The 6,000-nt window shown below is 37.9% G+C and overlaps 2 non-coding genes across 2 annotated transcripts; both read right to left on the bottom strand.

The window, feature by feature from the left end:
• Nucleotides 1-4,170: 4,170 nt before the first annotated feature.
• trnak-cuu lies at nucleotides 4,171-4,243 on the bottom strand. The gene has a single exon. It is a non-coding gene; the product is annotated as a tRNA-Lys (tRNA).
• A 549-nt stretch (nucleotides 4,244-4,792) lies between these two features.
• trnak-cuu lies at nucleotides 4,793-4,865 on the bottom strand. The gene has a single exon. It is a non-coding gene; the product is annotated as a tRNA-Lys (tRNA).
• Nucleotides 4,866-6,000: the final 1,135 nt, after the last annotated feature.

The raw sequence follows: 6,000 nt of genomic DNA, 5'->3' as shown, positions 1-6,000 counted from the left end.
ACTCACAACATTTCCTAAAGCATTTAATCAGCCTTGACATCCTACAGGCATGGTAGAATAATGTTGTCTAATGTTACACTGACTCATAGGCCCTTTAGCCAGAACATTTAGTCAGACAGAGAGGCCAAATGGAAAATGGAGTTATCTCAGTGTAGGGACAAACTATAGCTTAAAATACTTTAAACATTTATCTTCTTTATATCCCTTCTCTAACCTCCTATACAGGGCTTAAAGTCACATAAACCAGGCTAAGATAGATAGATAGACAAATTGATTGATTGATAGACAGATATGTCTTTAAGCATCACAATATCAGTGAGAGATTGATGGTTAAGTCTTGTCTCTAGAAAGACAAGTACTTTGTACTTTCTACTTTGTGTCCATCTATCTATCTATCAAAAGCTAACCCTATACTCTACTGTATGTATCCAGTAATACTGAAATATGGGGTAACATTACTACGGACATAAATGCAAAGATAAGGTTACAATAACACCTGGATATTATAATAATAAAGGCACCAGGGAGAAGTGGTAGTACATTTTTATTTTTAATTTTTACACAACAAGAGAAACTCAACAATGTAGAATAAAATAGCTGAAATGTTGTATGGCTTACAGGGAATCAAATAGATGCTGGATGAATGTTTTATTTAAAAATAGACTGATAGTTTGCAGATTTGAGCCTGTGGGGATATTTTCACTGCTTTTTTTCTTTGGCATTTTTGATCATTTTTCACTTAAAATCAAACCAACAGCAGCCTGCCAGTAAACACCACTGTTAATTCAATCACTTTATTTATGCTCCAGAGAAACAATGACGCTTTTTGTTGAAGAGCTAGATGATTGGCAATACTACCTCACACACACACACACACACACACACACACACACACACACACACACACACACACACACACACACGTCTCTTTCTCTCTCTCTCTCTCTCTCTCTCTCTCTCTCTCTCTCTCTCTCTCTCTCTCTCCCATGTTAGTGCTGGGTCTCTTTCTCATTTTCATCCCTCCTACTCTCTCTCACACACACAGACACTATGCCTCCCTACCTTTCATGTTCTCTCTCTCTCTCTCTCTCTCTCTCTCTCTCTCTCTCTCTCTCTCTCTATCTCTCTACCCTTCTCTCACCCAACCCACATTTGGTGACATCAGAGCTTAATTACCCAATCACCAGGAGGCCAATCTGTCACTGTCAAAACTCTGGCCAATCAGCTGCCGCATGCTAATTTCCTTCAGCCAATGGCAGTAAGTGTGGCTTTGTTAGTGCCATATATAAAGCAGGCAGGCAGTGAACAAGGCACATTCACACATTAGAACAGGAGAGAAAAAATGCCAGATAGCTTTATGTTATGGACCAACAGAGGGTCCAGTGACATGTTACAGTCCTGCCCATGCTGTTTGATTGACAAGTGGTGTCTTGGAAAAGCAGCCCAAGTGGGGGAATGATAGGAGAGAAAGCAAAAGTATACTTTTTATCTAATTATTTCCCACTCTTTGCCATGGTAATGACTCCTCACCGAAAGAACATAATCATGACCCCCACCAACATGCACACACACACACTCACACACACACACACACACACACACACACACACACACACACCTCAGCAACAAGTGCCAAATCAAACGGTCTGAATTCCCCCTCTGCCTCTTTTTTCATTCTTTCTTTCTGTGTATGTGTGTGTGTGCATGTGTGTTTACATACACCTGCTCTGATTAAAGCCAGACCATCTGAGACAGATGATGATGATGATGATGATGATGATGATGATGATGATGATGATGATGATGATGATGATCTATTTCTTTCTGTTGTGTCAGCACCAAGTCAAAGCCAGTCATTACACTGCAGTCTGTCCACCCCTAACCATTTTCTCTCTGTGCGTATGTTTTCCATCTTTCTGAATTTCTGCAGGACTCTGTCTCTCATCTCAGTGTTGGCTGTTACAAAACCTGCTCTATAGAGCAAGAAACATTTATATTTTCAGACAACTATACTTGCTACAGTCAAGGGTCTTTTATATTTTTCTCTGGGAATTTGGATTTTTCCATGTGTTGTCTTTAACACTAATCAATCCTTTATGTCAAAGTGAGAACAAATCTCTACAAAGTGATCTAAATTAATTACAAATATAAAAAACTAAATGCATGTTTGCATAAGTATTCATCCCCTTTAATAAGACACACCTCAATCATCACTGGTGCAGCTACTTGATTTTAGAAGTCATATAATTAGTGAAATGGAGATCACCTGCATGCTGTCAAGGGTTTTAATTGATTGCAGTATAAATACACCTTTATCTGTGAGTCAGTATTATGGCAAAAACTCCACCATGAGGACAAAGGAACACTTCAAGCAACACAGTGAAAAGGTGATTGAAGAGCACAAGTCAGGGGATGGATGTAAGAACATTTTCAAGTCAGTGAACATCCCTTGAAGTCCAGTTTAATCAGTCAGTAAGAAATGGAAAGAATATGATACAGCTGTAAACCTGCCGTCCTCAAAAACTGAGTGAGTGTGCCAGAGGGAGGCTATTGTGAGGGAGGACACCAAGAGACTTGTGACAACTCTGAAAGAGTTTCAAGCTTCAGAGACTCAGATTGGAGAGATGGGTCAGGTGTGACACCAGTCACAGCTTTATGTGAGAGAGGTGGGAGAGCGAGACTCACGTGACATCTTAATTACAGTTTTTCAGAAGCATATTTCTGGAGACTTTGGAGCTGGAAGAAGCGTCTATGGTCTGATTAGACCAAAGTTAGGAGAAAATGTGTTTTTTGCAAGCGTAAAGCAAAACGGGTTAAAAACAACAATGTTCATGTGTTGGAGCGTCTGAATCAGAGTCTACATCTCAATAGAGCTTTTTCAGAGCACACATTATGACTTGTCATGGAAGGAAAACACAGATGGAACTGAAAACATTAACAATGGCTCTGTTTCACTAAATAAAATATATTGTCATATAATTTAGTGATAATGATATATTGCTCAGAATATGATCATTTAAAGGCTGAACCTTTTAGTCGCTCATTTTGATAGTTCTTCTGGCTGATAATAATGTGTTTTTGTGGCAGATTAAATTTGGTGAGCATGGGGCAGAGGACGAAGTTTGTTTGACTCCACCGCAACCATTTTTGTTGTTGTTGTTGTAACAGTTTTTGTTGTTTTGTTTTGTTTTGGTTTTTTTTCTGGTTTGTCCATGTGGCCTGGTCTCATACATGCATGACACAATAAACAACCTAACATAACATATAGCTGAAGAAATAAAATAGAATGTATAAATAACACAGATCATGATGTTGATGGCTGCTCTCCTCATGTTATCTTATTAGTTGTTGCCATAACAGCTGTCGACCTCCAGAGGGCGACATCTATCTTTCTGTCTGAATGAAAATCTAACATCACTGGTTGAAAATCAAATCATGTTACAGGAAACACAGAGAAGCTCGTATTTTCTTTTTGCTCCCATCAAAACACCGTATTTCAAATAAGATGTCAACACATTAAAATGGTTCTATTTAATGTTTTGTATATGTATGGCCTTGATTTCACTGTTGGATGCAATAGTAATGTAACTACATTCTTTTCTGTATGTAGTGTCATTGAAAACTTTTAAATGCATTTTATTAGAAGACAATAAACAATATAATACTTTGACAGTATCCTCCTCTTATCTCTGAAATAGTTATGGATCATACATGAAATTAAAAATATTGTCAACAGACCAAAATTATAACCGATCTCCAGTACATTTACTCAATTACTGTATTGAAGTTCAATTGTGAGGTACTTTACTATGGAGTATTTGCATTTTCTGTTACTTTATACTTTTCTCACTTTACACTTTTCTTACTTTTATACTTTTATACATTTCAGAGGGAAATATTGTACTTTGTACCCCATTACATTTATTCGACAATTTTAGTTACTTCACAGGTCCATATTTTAGATACAAAACAGATGATCAATAAATTAAATATGATGCAGTGTTATAGATTAAACTCCCCAACAGCATACAAAGCAGTTAAAATGTTCTCCACGTCGACCAGTTATAATGACTGCCACATCATTAGCTCCAGCAACAGCAGATTTTCTTACGTCATTGGCATCTTTGTCACTGAAGACATGATTTAATCTGCCTGTTAATCAAAACTTTCCGCCCAACGTGGGGCTCGAACCCACGACCCTGAGATTAAGAGTCTCATGCTCTACCGACTGAGCTAGCCGGGCACTTACAATGCCATCTGGTGGTGGTCATCACTTACTGTCAAAAGATCTATTAAACCGGTCCAGTATATGCAGAGCTGTAATCCTGACCTGTGTGTAACCACACAGTTCATTCAGCACCTGTCTGCTCGCTGTATTTTCTGCTTCTTTTTAATACAGAAAGGGTCTGTGGACTTTTCCAACCTTAGCTTAAGCTTTTCCACAGGCATTAAATAGTCAACCCCTATTCTTTCTGATTGGTTGTGTCTTGAAAACTGGGTCATTCAATCATAGAAATCCACGATAATTAGCAGTATAACAATGGTAATCAACGTGTTTGTGCTGCAAGTTTGACATTTGCACTTGATTGCAGTAGCAGTCACATGTGCTTTAATTTAGGAAGATGCATTTAATGACGCTGTTGTATGGTTTAAGAGACATACACGTGCGGTGAGAACACTATTACTTGCACTTGATCCTGATATATATATATATATATATATATATATGGAGGTCTCTAAGACTTGGTCTTTTAATGATCCTAATCAAGCTTATATTGTACCCAAAAGCTAGCGCCCAACGTGGGGCTCGAACCCACGACCCTGAGATTAAGAGTCTCATGCTCTACCGACTGAGCTAGCCGGGCCACACTGTAGTGGGCATTATAAACAGACGTGACCACTGGGGGCGCTGTGGTCTCAGCTAATTTCATGACAGTTTTGCTATGAGACAGAGAACTGGACGGCAGACTAAAAGATATCCGCATAGGAAACAAACAGCGTCACTTATGAGATTCATATTTCACTTCCATTTTTTTCTTTACTTTTCACCTTATCATTCAGTTTGGTCTTTACACCTATACTGAAACCTGCAGGTTACATATTTAGATAAATGATCGTTTTTAGTTTTACTCATCAAACCATTCAGTGACCCTTTGTGCCCTGTGAATTGGGGCATTGACATCCTGGAAGAGACCACTCCCATCAGGATAGAAATGATTCATCATAGGATAAAGGTGATGACTCAGAACAACTTTGTATTGATTTGCAGTGACTCTTCCCTCTAAGGGGACAAGTGGACCCAAACCATGCCAGCAAAATGCCCCCCAAAGCATAACAGAGCCACCAGATCCCCTCACTGTAGAGGTAAAGCATTCAGGCCTGTACCAGTTTTTCCTTTAATTTGTCACTCGTCTGGTAAAAACCTTGAGGAAGATAGAAAATCTGTGGTATTATTATTGTCATTATTATTTTACTCTTAAAACATAATGAAAACATAATGGAAACGCCAAAAATCCTTTTTAAAACAATGAAAAGTAAAATCACGAGAGCCCAATTCGTTAGAAAATGATTATTTAGGCCTATTTCTAATTTTTTAACACAGTGACTAAATCATATTTACGTTTCCTCATAATTTGTCAAAATAATTGATAGCAATTATGTTTTAATGTAAATAATATAAAATATGTTATTAAAATGTAATAACAATTGTAGTAGTAATGCATATAAGAATGATTTGAAGGTTTTGATGATGAATAAATGAATCCTCTGTTCTTTCCTTTGCTGACATAAGTCTAGTTGCACCTTCAACTCAAACTTTCAAATAATCTTCATTTTTAATGTGATTTTATGTATTTCGGGTTGTTTGGGGATCAGTTGTAGGAGGATGAGGCAACTAACCAATCACATTACTGGGAAATAAAACCAGAACGAACCATTGGCTGAGGGAGTACACACATGTGTCTCCTGACGTCGCCTGGTTCCAACCAATAACATCCCTGA

Source organism: Thunnus maccoyii, chromosome 18 (genome assembly GCF_910596095.1).
Source record: "Thunnus maccoyii chromosome 18, fThuMac1.1, whole genome shotgun sequence".
Taxonomy (NCBI): Eukaryota; Metazoa; Chordata; class Actinopteri; order Scombriformes; family Scombridae; genus Thunnus; species Thunnus maccoyii.
This window is presented reverse-complemented; position numbering and strand designations above follow the sequence as displayed.